The sequence below is a fragment of the Bos indicus genome, chromosome 5 (assembly GCF_029378745.1).
Source record: "Bos indicus isolate NIAB-ARS_2022 breed Sahiwal x Tharparkar chromosome 5, NIAB-ARS_B.indTharparkar_mat_pri_1.0, whole genome shotgun sequence".
NCBI lineage: Eukaryota > Metazoa > Chordata > Mammalia > Artiodactyla > Bovidae > Bos > Bos indicus.
This window is the reverse complement of record NC_091764.1, coordinates 106214996-106228504: the sequence shown is the minus strand read 5'-3', so window position 1 is coordinate 106228504 and position 13509 is coordinate 106214996. Positions and strand designations below refer to the sequence as shown.

At 47.6% G+C, this 13509-nt stretch overlaps 1 non-coding gene across 1 annotated transcript; it reads left to right on the top strand.

Moving 5' to 3' along the window:
- Positions 1-13359: 13359 nt before the first annotated feature.
- Positions 13360-13432, top strand: TRNAG-UCC (transfer RNA glycine (anticodon UCC)). The gene has a single exon. It is a non-coding gene; the product is annotated as a tRNA-Gly (tRNA).
- Positions 13433-13509: the final 77 nt, after the last annotated feature.

Sequence of the window (13509 nt, the reverse complement as noted above, 5' to 3'; positions counted from 1 at the left end):
AGATAGCAACAAGAAGCCAGTTAGATGGTAACCTGATTAGCATATTTTAAAGAAAACACCTCTTATTTTCCAAAACCAAAAACACTCAGTAAGAAGAGCAGCATTGTTTTACGTGTCTGCAAAACTCCTTTCAGCGCCCGGCTTCATAGCAGCACAGCTGGATGCCCACATTCGCTCCTGTGTTCCGTCTGCTGTGTTATCACCCAGCACGCAGTTGCTGTAAAAGTCCATCGTGAGAGACTGAGAGAGAAAGGCAATACTGTTATGAAAATACTTTTCCCTTCATAAACCTCCTGAAAGGACCTCAGTGCCCCCAGGGGCCTCTAAACACATGCTGAAAGCTGTCATGGTGACCGCACCAGAGGCTGGCCTGGGAGTGCGCACACAGCCCAGTGTGATGGGTGAGGCGTAAAGGAGAGGTTGTTGGTGGGCTTCAGGAAAATTCTTGCTCCTGCAGAAAAGTGTATGAAAGGGGTGATGGTATCTGCGTGTGATAGATGTGTCTACAGTTATTTTTCTGCCACTGTGGGAGTGAAAGGTGTGCATGTAGAGGGGCACAGCCAAGGGGTGACAGGTGTGAGGAAGAGAGTGGCCCTCAAATGAGGGATGGGCGAGGGGAGGAGGTGGGGAAGCAGGAGCCAGAATCAAGATCCCCGCTGGTCCAGGCTGGACAGCTGGACACTGCTATGAGGCTGTGAGTTACCAGATGCAACTATTTTCAGTAGAACTGTGGGATGAGAAGTGAGTGCCCATTGAGGGTGTGGTATTAGGGGAAATGATGGGAAATTCAGCATATTGGAGCACTGACTGTTTTTGGTGGTCTTTAGTAAATCTTATAAGAAAGAGACAATATTATGCCAATTGGAAAGCAGAGAAGGAGGTGGGAATCTTATTTCCAGGAGATACTTAAGCCCATAAAAACCTTACTGGCCAGGACCCTCCCAAACACCTTCCTTTGAGTTTCTTCACCAGACCCTCTGGACAGGGTGTCAGCAAGATCAGCTTTATGGTGGGGGCTCCCTGCCCAGGAATGTTATTTAAAGTGCCTCTGGGCAGAGGTCTTTACACTGGGCCCAGGAGCTCACTTATCAGGGGACTCAGAGACCACATCCAGATAAAATCTTTGGTTGAGGATTAGAAGCAAATTGATGGAAGCTACATGTGGTGATGGAGAAGACTCTTGAGAATCCCTTGGACAGCAAGGAGCTCAGACCAGTCAAACCTAAAGGAAATCAACCCTGAATATTCACTGGAAGGAACTGATGCTGACACTGAAGCTCCAGTACTTCGGCCACTTGATTCACATTGGAAAAGACCCTGATGCTGGGAAAGATTGAAGGCAGGAGGAGAAGCGGATGACAGAGGACTAGATGGTTGGATGGCATCACCGACTCAATAGACGTGAGTTTGAGCAAATTCAGGGAGATAGTGAAGGACAGAGAAGTCTGGTGTGCTGCATTCCATGGGGCCACAAACAGTCAGACACGACTTAGCGATTGAACAACAACAAAAATATTAAGGAAACTGTGTTGCCAGAGAAATCCTAACCTTGGCCAAGAAAAGGATCGTTTTTTAAATCTCTAAGTAATCCCCATACCTCTGAGCCTGTGGTCACTGAAACTCTGTACCTCCTCCGACAGCTATCTCATTATGGCTGTGAAAAATTCACTTCTTCATATTCAGGATCTGTCTCCAGTAGGCTTCTAGGAAAATGTGAATACTTTCCAACATACAGCAGTATATTGAATCAGATCAGATCAGATCAGTCGCTCAGTCGTGTCCGACTCTTTGCGACCCCATGAATTGTAGCACCAGCTAGGCCTCCCTGTCCATCACCAACTCCCGGAGTTCACTCAGACTCACGTCCATCGAGTCAGTGATGCCATCCAGCCATCTCATCCTCTGTCGTCCCCTTCTCCTCCTGCCCTCAATCCCTCCCAGCATCAGAGTCTTTTCCAATGAATCAACTCTTTGCATGAGGTGGCCAAAGTACTGGAGTTTCAGCTTTAGCATCATTCCTTGCAAAGAAATCCCAGGGCTGATCTCCTTCAGAATGGACTGGTTGGATCTCCTTGCAGTCCAAGGGACTCTCAAGAGTCTTCTCCAACACCACAGTTCAAAAGCATCAATTCTTCGGCACTCAGCTTTCTTCGCAGTCCAACTCTCACATCCATACATGACCACTGGAAAAACCATAGCCTTGACTAGATGGACCTTTGTTGGCAAAGTAATGTCTCTGCTTTTGAATATGCTATCTAGATTGGTCGTAACTTTCCCACCCAACAAAAAACATACTAGTTGCTCTCTACCCACCAGATATTTTACAGACATTATCACATTTGACCCTCACAATAACCCTACAGAAATGAATACTGATTCCTGCTTTGCAGATGAGGAAACTAAAAGTTAGTTTGTTTCGGAAACTTCCTGGTTTCTTAAATTTTCTGATGATTTCCACCTTTAGAATCTGGTTCTCAAGCTGGTAACTGCTGGCACCTTTGTCTGTATTTGCTCATTCAAGTTGCAAAGGTACAGATGGCCAACCCAGCACTCTCGGGGCAATAAAGTTCTCTGACCCCAAAGAATCTAGAAATGAGCTCTCTCACTAAGAGGGAAATGAAATTCAAAGCATAGTGACATGAAACACTGATTTGGTTTTTCTTAATCAAAAATACAAATTATAATCTGTCAGGAAGTCCACAGGTATGGCCGTTTTCATGCATGTTGGTGGGAGGGGTGTTTTTGACTGGAGGAAGGGAGTTCAGAGGAATTTCTGACCCACCTTGAACCACATCATGTAAGTGGCTGACCTGCAGCTAGTCCTGGGATCTGCTGATACTCAGTGGCTTCAGTAGGTGTCCTTAGTGACTGCCAGGCACACAGTTCTGTTCCCGATTCCCATTGCCTGGATCACCCTCCAAAATCCAGGAAAGATTCATCCCTGGACTCCTCTGACTGCTCCCAGACTGCATAGCTTCTCCACACTACATTTGTTGTTGGTCTCTAAGTCGTGTCCGACTCTTTGCAACCCCATGGACTGCAGCTAACTTCCCTGTCCTTCACCAGTCTCCAGAATTTGCTCAGATTCATGTGCATTGAGTTGGTAATGCTATCCAACCATCTCATCCTCTGTCGTCCTGCCTTCAATCTTTCCCAGCATCAGGGTCTTTTCCAATGTGCAGGCTCTGCTTATATGCATACAAGTCATTGTGAACAAGCATACAGAATCTCACAAATAACAAGTGAATTGGTTACAAAAGAAGCCACCATAGGTTTCTTTTCAGAATTGCAGTTGCATCCCACAAGGGCACGTAGCCCTCTATCCTGTTTTCTCCAGCTGTTCCAAAAGACGGTTTCTCAGAACGGTGGAGAATGGAGGGACTTGGCAATCATGCAGTCCAGCCCCCTTATTTTCCAGATGAGACCCAGAGAGGGGAAGTGCCTTGTCTGAGTTTTCACAGCTGGCTTAGTGTTGCAGCACTTAGTAGAACCTGGGCCAGAACACATTAGGTCAGGAACATGTCCCCAAACATGTCCATGATGATAACTTATCTGCTGACTTATATAATTTCTGTCCCAAGCCAAACTATATTTTCCATCTAGATTAACTCTTGGAAGTAGTGAGTTCTAGAGCCTTACCACCTGCACAGAAATTGATAGCACTTAGATATTTTAATTTTTTCCAAAACTTTAAGAAGTTTTGACAAGGGAGCTGACATTTTCATGTTTTGAGATTTGCTATACAAAGTACACGTTTACCTTAATGACACTAGTGTTTGCCAGACTTTGATCATACTGCGTCCTTGCCTTTTTTTAGGATTCATTTTTTAAATGAATCCTGTTAACACTTAGGGCAAGATCTGGCTTGATCTCAGAGAATTGTGGAATTTGAAAGCAAGGAAGGGACTTTAGGACTTTATACAACTTTTCTCTAGTTAAGTGTCCTTCCTCATAAACTTGACTAGAGAAACTTTAATTAGGGTACTTAGAATCCAATTTCTGGGAAAAGAGTTGTTTGGGCTGCAGTTTTCATGAAGATAAAAGCTATGACAAAGACTATGTAAAAGTGAATTGATCTGAGCGCTGCCTTCAGGAAACGGTCCTCTGCTTCTCCTAGTTTATGTAGTCTTTCTGGGAAGAGGGCATATTTCTAATAATTCTAATTCTCTAGTAACTGTGTCCACATCCATAGAGCCAACATGGTCTGAGCTCACAAAAGGCGCTTGATGCTTGTTTACTGAATGCATGGACTAAGTGAACGGACGCAGTCCCACATGTGAGGCTGGTGTTTCTTTATAGTAAGGAGGGTGTGTAACAGGCAGAGATGACATGCTAATTCCAGAAAGAGCAACAGGGATAACATTCCAGTAAAGAGAAGAGACTTGTTTCCGGCTAGCATCTGCCAAAGTTGGTCCAGGAAGAGGGGCAGCAGTGATGATCATTTCTCAGAAAACGCCTGTGTCCAGGCACGGATGCTCTTGCCCTGGGAAACGAAACCTTGCAAAGGTACAGAGGCCAAGCGTTCCGCTGACCCCCGCCCCCTTCCCTACCCTCAGTGCTCCCCGCTGACCACTGTTGCTCGTTAGCAGTGTACCAGGAGTTTGGTTCAGATTCCAAGAATCTTTGGAACTCGGAAAGGGCCTGGATCATTAGGACAGAAGGAAAGAGAAACACTCTCTAGAGGCCTTGAATGATGTGCTCTGGATGGGGCTTTGTTGTTGCTGTTGTTCAGTCACTAAGTCATGTCTGACTCTTTTCGACCCCATGGACTGCAGCACACCAGGCTCCTCTGTCCTCCACTATCTCCCAGAGTTTGCTCAAACTCATGTCCCTTGAGTCAGTGATACCGTCCAACCATCTCATCCTCTGTCCCCCTCTTCTCCTCCTGCCCTCAATCTTTCCCAGCATCAGGGTCTTTTCCAATGAGTTAGTTGGCTCTTCACATCAGGTGGCCAAAGTACTGGAGCTTCAGCTTTGGCATCAGTCCTTCCAATGAATATTCAGGGTTGATTTCCTTTAGGATGGACTGGTTTGATCTCCTTGCAGCTCAAGGTACTCTCAAGAGTCTTCTCCAGCACCACAATTTGAAAGCATCACTGATAGAGTTTGGCTAGTTATACATTCTCCACTCCTTTGTTAATGTCAAGAGGCAGATGTGAGCCGTATGGAAAAGTTGGAACTTCAGAAACCATGGGAACAAAACCTCCAGATATTCTGGAGCACACGTCTGCTGTTGTGAAGAAGTTCTCAATAGAAATAAATACAATGGAACCTGCAGCCATCAAAGACAATTAGCTCATTCACTTTAGGGAGATCTGAGTAAGCAAGAGGGTCATTTGTTACGTTTGGTTAGCAGGGGCTGGTAGATTTAGTTATGATTGTTCTATAAATTTTCTTCTGTGCATTAGCCATAAATTTGACCATTTTTTTCCTGAGAGATTTGGTCATGCTGATTCTCTTAAGAGGAGTGCATGCATGCGTCCCTGCTCAGATGCTCAGTCGTGTCTGACTCTTTGCGACCCCATGGACTGTAGCCCACCAGGCACGTCTGTCCATGGAATTTTCCAGACAAGAATACTGGAGTGGTTGCCATTTCTTTCTCTAGGAGATCTTGGAGACCCAGGGATTGAACCCAGGTCTCCTACACTGGCGAGTAAAGCATAAAAGACATCAAACCATCTGCACTGACTCTTGAGGACATCTCAAAAGCTGAACTAACTTAGTGGAGACCATGCTTGGCCACAAACCTTGGTGCCTGGGATGGAGTTTGTTGGATCAAGCAAGCTGGGAAGTGTTGAACTCTTGCAGTTCACTCGTATGTATGAAATTACTAAGAGTGCTCATTCTTTCCTCCCCTCCACTTGCAGAGGGCATGAGGAAATTAGGGCTAACATTTACCTTGAGGCCATGGAGGGGAAGAGTAAAAGGGAAGAAGAGGGCCAGCACTCCTTTGGGTTCAGAGAGGAAGTCTGAGCTCATGACAATATAATTATAGGGAATACAGGGGTGTGGGCAGGCAGCACCAACTTGGCCTCAGAGGCTCACACATGGGGACCCGAGGTCTGAGAAGCAGTTTTGTCCCCACTTAGGGAATTAGGTGTGACTTCTCTCGTCTCCTCGGCCTTGGACCCCAGGGAGCACCTCCTTCCATGTTCCTATCTCACCAAGGAAAAGACAAGAAGGCAGATGCTCCCAGTGGGATTTCTTCATCTTTTTGACCCTGGTTGTGTGTGCTAATGATGCAGGGAACGGACATCCTGTGGGGAAGTTAGGAGACCAAGGTTATCTTCCCAACTTTCACTGTTATTGAGATGCATGGTGTGGGTAAGATTACTTAAATTTCATTTTTCTTCTCTGCATGACGATGGCTTGCTATTATATTGATTCTGAGGTTACTCTCAGCACCATGCATGTAATTCCAGCAGCAACGAATTGTCTTCATTACTTCTCATTCTTTCATCAAATGAGATAAGTATAAAAGCATGCTATAAGGTCTACCTTATGTATATATGAAAAGACATCACTGAGCTGCTCACGTGAGTCCTCATTCACCTGTGTGTGTCTGAGCCCCGAGAGTGTGAGCTGACATGGGCTGACTCTTCTGCGTGTGCCGACTCTTCTTCGTGTGCCAGGTGTGCTGAGCTCTTCAGGTGTATTTACTAGTTTAATTCAGGTGTCCCTTGGGGCTCAGTGGTAAAGACCCTACATGCCAATGAAAGAGACCTGGGTTCGATCCCTGGGTCAGGAAGACCCCCTGGAGACGGAGATGGCAACCCACTCCAGTATTCTTGCTGGAATCCCATGGACAGAGGAGCCTGGTGAGCTACAGTCCATGGGGTTGCAAAAGAGACACTTGCTAAGTTGGACACAACTTAGTGACTAAATAGCAACAACAGCTAGTTTAATTCATAGACCAGCCCTCTGAGGAGGGGCCGGTGTGAGGCCAAGGATCATGTTCGTTTTACAGGTAGGAAGACTGAGTCTGAGGGCAGTTATATGAGACCAGGGAGGTGGGACATGGTGTAGCCAGAGCTTGGTCCTGGCTGGTCTGTCCCTGGAGACTCTGCCCTTGGCCCCAGCACCTCCTGCCCCTCCTTGGGCTGGGATGGGCATTATGTTCTTAGCATCCTCCCTTGACGCCAGAGCTGATCAGAAGAGCAGAGTCAGACAACGACTGAATGGAAGGGATGCCGGTTGTGGGTAAACTCCCTTGCTTGAGAAGATTCCAGAATAGGCATCCCAGGCAGCTGCAGCTCACATCCTGCTGACAGCTCAGAACCGAGCCAGAGCTTTGGGCACGCTCAGTCAAGGGGAGACGGAGGCTTGCTGGCCCCATCGAGTCTCCCAGCCCAAGGATTCTCTGTTCCTCTGATTCCTAGAACTGTTGGCCGAAAGAGAAAAGCTTACGATAAACCACAGCGTGGGATGCAAGGTGACAGGAACCGTGCTTTTGGTCTGATGTTTATCTTGTGGGCCAGCCAGTGCCTGGCAGCCAATCAGTAGGCTCTCAGCCGCGGAGCAGGGCTTTCCCCGTCAGCTTCCTTCCCAGTTACTCACTACCAGTGAGCGGGGAGAGAAGGAAATGAGGGCACAGGGAAAGGAGTGTTTCCCTGGCAAGAGGCCAGGGGGGTCCTAGAGCTGCTGACCTGCTTGCCTGCCTGCTGAACAGGGAGCCCAGCAGCCCATTTAGCCGTGGTCCAGGGCTCGGAGCTTGCGTAGCATCCCATGCTTCACTCACTCCACTCCTTGACTCTTTCATTCTCTCAGCAAAGAACACGGGGCTCACTGGGTGTACTCACCCGCAGCACTTGTTTCTGACTTTTTCTCCAGCCCATCCACATGCTCCGAGGATAGTCATCGATCCCTTTATTCTTCCAGAACAAACACTGCAGCGAACACCTACCTTGTGCCAGCAGGTGGGTTTGGGATGCCAAGGGCCTCCATCTCTGCCCTCAGGGAGCAACCAGCAAGTGGCATGCTGGCAGGGACATGGAAACGATACCGGAGTGTGAGACATGTGTGCATAGGATGGCAGGAACCCAGCTCAGGAAAAGGAGGCTTTCACGCAGACAGCATTAGTGAAGGTGGACATGGACAGGAGACGGTTCTCCAAAATGGTGATCTCCTGTGTTTTAAGATCACCCCCAGCTACAAAAGCGGGAATGGTTGTATGAGGAGAAACGGGGAGCGGAAATGAGCTAAGAGACTCAGAGGCACGGGGACCCAGACAGAATAGAACATAATGCCACCTCCTGCCTACGATCCTCTCACTCCATCCAGGACAGCAGGACATGTGCCAGGATAATTCATTGAGATGATCAGTTATGTCTTCTTCCCTCTGTATCTCCCTCCCTCTCTCTCTCTCATTCCTGAATGACGCGGAGATTGTGTTCCCTCGTTCTTCTGAAACAGACCTGGATTCCAGGCTGAGAGTCAACAGGAGGTTCACTTACATGGCATTTGAAAGCTGGATGATCCTCTCTGGCTGCAGGAAGGGAAAAGGAAGGATCAGAGGAGTCAACTGCAAGGAGACTGGGGGCAAAGTCCTCTGAGCTTCTGCAAGAGCCCAGGAATAGCCAGAAAAGAAGAGCCAGCACGCTGTTCTCACTGCTCCCAGAATCCTTGTTTCCCAAGCCCTGCACGTCATCACTTTGTGGGTTTTTAAATTTTTTTTTTTTTTTCTGGCTCTATGTGAGTGATCACACCATCGTGATTATCTGTGTCATGAAGATCTTTTTTGTACAGTTCTTCTGTGTATTCTTGCCATGTCTTCTTAATATCTTCTGCTTCTGTTAGGTCCAATATAAATTTTTTTATATTGAAGAATAGTTGATTTACAATGTGGTGTTAGTTTCAGACGTACAGCAAAGTGATTCAGTTGTACATGCGTCCCTGAGGGCTCAGTCGCTTCAGTTGTGTCCAGCTCTTTGCAACTCTGTGGACTGTTGCCCACACGGCTCCTCTGTCCATGACATTCTCCAGGTGAAAATGCTGGAGTGGGTTGCCATGCCCTCCTCCGGGGATCTTCCTGACCCAGCGATTGAACCTCTGCCTCTTACATCTCCAGCACTGGCAGGTTCTCTACCACTAGGGCCACCTGGGAAGCCCTCAGTTATACATACGTATTATGTATGTTCTTTTTCACATTCTTTTCCATGATGGTTTATTACAGGATAATGAGTATGGTTTCCTGGGCTATACGGTAGGTCCTTATCATTTATGTCATTTTTGAAAAATACCAGGTTATTTCCACCAAATTAAAAAAGTTGAAGAAATAGCCAGTGAAGTTTGGGGAGGATTTTTCCTTAGAACACAACAATGGTACCTTTTAATATAACGAAAACATGAGATGCTTAACATGTCTTCACTATCTATTTTCTACATGGTAGTTTGTATCTGTTAATCCCAAGCTCCTAACACATCACATCTTTTGCATCTGGCACAGGAGCTGAAGTGACCCATTTCCCCGGTATTCTCCATTCTGGCTCCACGGGTGTGCCCCTGCCACCCTCCCCTTGTCGTGTGATAAGGGTATATTGTCTGGGGACCTCGGGGCCGTCCAGTCTCCACCAGGACAAAGGCTTCCAGCGGCAGGAGCCTGCTCTTGCTTCCAGTTCACTGAGCTTCACCAGCACGAGCAAGGTGTTTGTTTACTTGGCTGCACCGGGTCTTAGTTTCAGCATGGAAAGCCTTGGGTGCTGCATGTGGGACCTAATTCCCTGACCAGGAATCGAACTCCAGCCTCCTGCAATGGGAGTGCCCAGCCTTGGCCACCGGACCACCGGGGAAGTCCCCAAAGCCGGCGGGTTGTACACATTTGGCTGATACATGAACGAGTAGCTTCCTTGTTGTTTGTTGTTGGTCACTCAGTCGTGACCAACTCTTTGCGACCCCATGGACTGCAGCCCGCCAGGCTCCTCTGTCCATGGGACTTCCCAGGCAAGAATACTGGAGTGGGTTGCCGTTTCCTCCTCTCATGGAACTTCCCGACCCAGAGATGGAATCTGCATCTCCTGCACGGGCAGGCAGATTGTTTACCAGTGAGCCACCTGGGAAGCTCTGAGGGGGCTTCCTTCGCTTTCCCTATTTTATTCTCATCACAGATTTCTCTTAAGATTTCATCAGAATGCTTCCCTTGCCAGCCTTACAGTGGGGCCCCTTTGTCTATGGATAATTTGGGAGTCCTGAGCTTGGTGTTCAAGATGTGGCTCCAGTTTACACTAGCCTCCACACCCATCCATACCACCCACTGCTCCAGGACACACTGAACTGCTTGCTTTGGCTGCTGTCATTGTACTTTCTCTGAGTCCTGTGCACAGTATTTTATATATATTATTCCATTCATCCTTTGCAAGGGCTCTGTGGATAGGCACTAGCTTTATCCCCATGATTCCTGCTTTTATGGAAGAAGAAACCGAGGCTTAAATAATCCACCTAAGATGGAGCAGCAAAAGGAGAAAGGGGCGGCAGAGGATGAGGTGGCTGGATGGCATCACTGACTCAGTGGACATGCGTTTTGAGCAAACTCCGGGAGACGGTGAAGGACAGGGAAGCCTGGTGTGCTGCAGTCCCTGGGGTCGCAAAGAGTCAGACACGACTGAGCAACTGGACAACAAAAACGTGACGGAGCAGCTCCTGAATGCCACATCCAAGCCCTGACTACCCCCCGCCCCGCACCTGTCTGCCACCCGAGTCCTCGTTTTTAACCCCCACTAAGCAGAACCTACCCTGTGTTTTTACATTCTGAGCTTGGCCTGTGATCAGGCTCGTCTCTGAACCTAGAAGAGTCCTTCCTCCTCTCCACGTGTCTTTTAACCTTGGAGTCCCAGCCCCAGCCACTCTGTGCTTAGTCGCTCAGTCGTGTCCGACTCTTTGCAACCCCATGCACTGTAGCCTGCCAGTCTACAATCCTTGGTCCATGGGGATTCTCCAGGCAAGAATACTGGCATAGGCTCCTACTCCAGCCTCCACGAGGCTTTCCCCCCCTCTGCTGAGTCACCTTTTCCTGGGCACCCTCGGACGCGTTCTGATTGAAGCAGCATCGGTTGGGCAGGTGGCTCCTCCACTCAGGGCCGTGAGCTCTTTCTAGGCAAGGACTGCAGTCTATTCATAAAATTAGCGTCCAAGTCGCCACTCCTATTGACATCCCGCGGATCTCAACCTCCGTGATGAAGGAAGTGGCCACTAGGGGGCACTACCAAAGGGCCTGACGATGGATCGCCCTGACTTCAGCCTGGAGACCCTGCAGGGCCCAGAGGAACAAGCGTGTAAAGGAAATGGAAAGTGCTCACAGTACTGTATTGTATATTTGAAACTTGTCTGAGCGAGTGTATTTTTTTAAAGTCTCCACCACATAGTTGTACCTATGTGAGGTTATTGCTGTATTATCTGACCTTATTTTGGTAATAAGTTTGCATATATATATATATATATATATATATATATATATGTATGTGTATATGTGGCTTCCCTAGTAGCTCAGCTGGTAAAGAATTTGCCTGCCATGCAGGAGACCCTGGTTCGATTCCTGGGTCGGGAAGATCCCCTGGAGGAGGGCATGGCCTACTGGAGTAGGAGCCTATGCCAGTATTCTTGCCTGGAGAATCCCCATGGACCGAGGAGCCTGGCGGGCTATAGTCCATGGAGTTGCAAAGAGTCAAACACGACTGAGCGACTAAGCACAGTATATATAAAATCATTATATCATACACCTTGAACTTATACAATGTTATGTGTCAATTATATCACAATAAAGCTCGAAAAAGAAAAAGTACTGAGCCAAAAAGGTAAATAACAATGTGAAGTATAGGAGGACATTTGGATGAAAGTTATCAAACATGTTTTGGGAAGTTTCTGAAAATTTTCAAAGTTTTTCAAAAATTTGGAAAACACAGGGAAATAGCTTTTTTCCCCTGCTAAGTGTTCTTTGCTCTTCTTGATAAGATATTTACACCTTTGGTTTCCCAAGCACAATTTTATTTGCCAATCAAGAAGCACATAACACATTCTATAAGGAAGAAGTCCATCTATGTGTAAAAATAAGGTTAAAAATATAACTCATGCTATTTCCTATTATTTTCCAAATTTTGTTACTTTTCTCCCTCCACCCTCCTAATTGCTGTGTATGAATTTAAAATGTTTTTAATCAAGAATTATGTATTATATAATTCTTGTTGCTTTGTTATTGTTATTTAGCTGGGTTTTTCCAATTAAAAATGACTGCTGCTGCTACTAAGTCGCTTCAGTCGTGTCCGACTCTGTGCGACCCCACAGATGGCAGCCCACCAGGCTCCTCCATCCATGGGAGTTTCCAGGCAAGAGTACTGGAGTGGGGTGCCATTGCCTTCTCCAAAAATGACTAGAAGACCATAAAAATGTCAAGATGTGTTACCTTCCTGGCATTCCTGGAGATCAGAGGGCCCCACAGTAACCCTGGGGAAGGAGTGGGGAGGGTCAGGTCGGATGGAGAAGAACAGAGGTGGCCAGTGAGTGCTGGTGGCCACAGCTCACTAATTTGTGGGATGCGTCAGGATGGATGTGAGAGCGGACCATAAAGAAGCCTGAGCGCCAAAGAACAGATGCCTTCAAAATGTGGTGCTGGAGAAGACTCTTGAGAGTCCCTTGGACAGCAAGGTGATCCAACCAGTCCATCCTAAAGGAAATCAACCTTGAATACTCATTGGAAGGACTGATGCTAAAGCTGAAGCTCCAATACTTTGGCCACCTGATGGGAAGAGCCAACTCATTGGAAAAGACCCTGATGCTGAGAAAGAGTGAGTGCGGCAGAGAAGGGGGCAGCAGAGGATGAGATGGTTAAACATTACTGACTCAGTGAGTTTGAGCAAACTCCGGGAGATAGTAAAGGACAGGGAAGCCTGGAACGCTGCAGTCCATGGGGTCACAGAATCGGACACAACTTAGCAACTGAACAGCAAGGAACAATTTAGGGATAAGATTTTGAACAAGAGTCCTGCTGGCTGGGATGGGATGGGTGGGGGCAGGAGCAGGGCGGGGGTTGGGGAAGGATTCTGACGCAGGTTTGAGAAGGTAACAGAGACTGTGGTGACAGAGAAGAGGAAGGACCTGTGGGGCCTTCACTTCATTTCCCTTGGGTCTTACTCACCTGCCCCTCACATTCCTCCTTCCACCCAGGAACACTCATCTGGCTTTCAGACGTGAACTCCTCATCTGCCCAGCCTCCTCTCTGGACAGTCATCCATTGCCGACTGCCCTATCCCGTCCGCACAGGACTTCCGGGGGATGCAGAGGAGGAGCAAGGGGTGCTTCTCTCAGAGCCTTCCTGCCTCACCTGGGTCTCCAGGGAGAGTCAGTGATGAATTTCAGGCTGAGCAAGGGACTTCCCTGATGGTCCAGTGGTTAGGACTCTGCACTTCCACTGCTGAGGGTGTGGGTTCAATCCCTGGTCAGGGAACTAAGATCCCATAAGTGGCGTGATGCAACAAAAAAAAAAAAAAAAAAAGAAAGAAAGAAATTTTAGGCCAAGTGAGA